Genomic DNA, 1477 nt, shown 5'->3' with positions numbered 1-1477 from the left:
GCGGCAGCGTTGTTCCGTCTCCCGCCCACGCGACGTTATCCGATTAACAGCGGAATTAACGGCAGGCGGATCAAATCCAGGCCGAGAAGGGCGCTTGGCGTTCCCGCAGGAAGGCTGGAGGTGCAGGCGGCCTACCCTGGGGCAGAGCCCTGGGAGATCACCCTCTGCCCCGAGAGGCAGGACGGCATTTCTCACGCGGGTGCTCGCCGCTCGTTGCCTGACGCTCCCCAAAGGCTTCCCACGGCGTTTGCTTCAGTACATCTCGGCAGGATGATCTGCGCCGGCGGCACCTTGCCGCTCTCATCCTCCCTGTTCCATTCAGCAAGGCAAAAGGCAACGTTCTCGGATTTCCCCCCGCGCCCTCGTTCTCGCCCAGGCAGAGGAAACCATGTTGTCTGCGGCCTTCTAGGGTGACACCGGTTTCTCCGCAGAGCAGAATCCGTCTTAAAAAGTCCCTACTTTTTAACCACCCTAAATTTTTCTCATCCATAATCGGTGCTAACGTTACCGATTTAACGTTAGAAATTTAGCACGGAACCAAGCTAAAGGACAACGTGACACCCCTTCATATGTCAGTGCTGCTCACTGCATGCTTTCAGCGTGGCTGACTTCAGTGGAAGGGGGACGCAGGCTCTGAGCGGCGGAAAACGGCGGCTGTTCGGCGTCCTTGGGGATCAAGCGAGCAGACGGACGACTGCAACCATTCAGCCGGTCGCAGCGCCTTAGGCTGAGAGCTGATCAGAGGTCATAAATCACATAAGGCCAGGCCCTAGCAGGAGTGCCGTGAATTGCATCAAATGTTTACATGGCATAAAATGCTGAGTGGAAAAGTCAGAGGGAGTCGCTAGGAGGAGGGGCTACACAAAACCCGTATCCTGGCCAGCCTCTGTCACCCCATGCAAAGGGGCAAAGCAACGCCTATAGCCAGGGGTAAGAACCGCATGAAAAAGCATTTCGGGTGCCCACCAGGCTGCTGTGGCAGATGTGGTGGGTGTGCTGACCCACGGGAAGTCACTCATGTCAAGCAACAGTTTGTGGCTCCTATTCTTGCTCTGCCACGCACAGGGCTGGAACATGAATCGGGACCTTTGGGTGACAAGAGAAGGTGTAGTCTGGAGTTGGAACTTGGGTGTACAAGGTTAGAGACGGGAGGTGCAGCAGGAAAAGGAAAGGGGCTCCGTATCGTAGAGCCCTAGCTGTCACTCTCCTGTGCCTTTAAAGATAAGGGTGGTCAATACAAACCATCACCCTGTATCTGAATGAGGTATACCATGCAAAGTGCACTCCACCCTGTCCAGAGTACAGGCTGCTGGAGCTCTCAACTCCCAGGCCACACGGGAGATGCTTCTCAGGCGTGCAGTGCTAGCTTGCACTGAATGCATCACACACCAAGTCTCATGGGAGCCATGCTGTTAGCAAGGGATTGCCTTTGCTTTTTTTTGTGTGTTTTTTTTAAATAATGGGCAGAATCTCAGTA

This window comes from Pygoscelis adeliae, unplaced genomic scaffold (assembly GCF_000699105.1).
Source record: "Pygoscelis adeliae isolate BGI_AS28 unplaced genomic scaffold, ASM69910v1 Scaffold151, whole genome shotgun sequence".
Lineage (NCBI taxonomy): Eukaryota > Metazoa > Chordata > Aves > Sphenisciformes > Spheniscidae > Pygoscelis > Pygoscelis adeliae.
The sequence above is the reverse complement of the archived record's forward strand: the minus strand, read 5'-3'. Positions refer to the sequence as shown.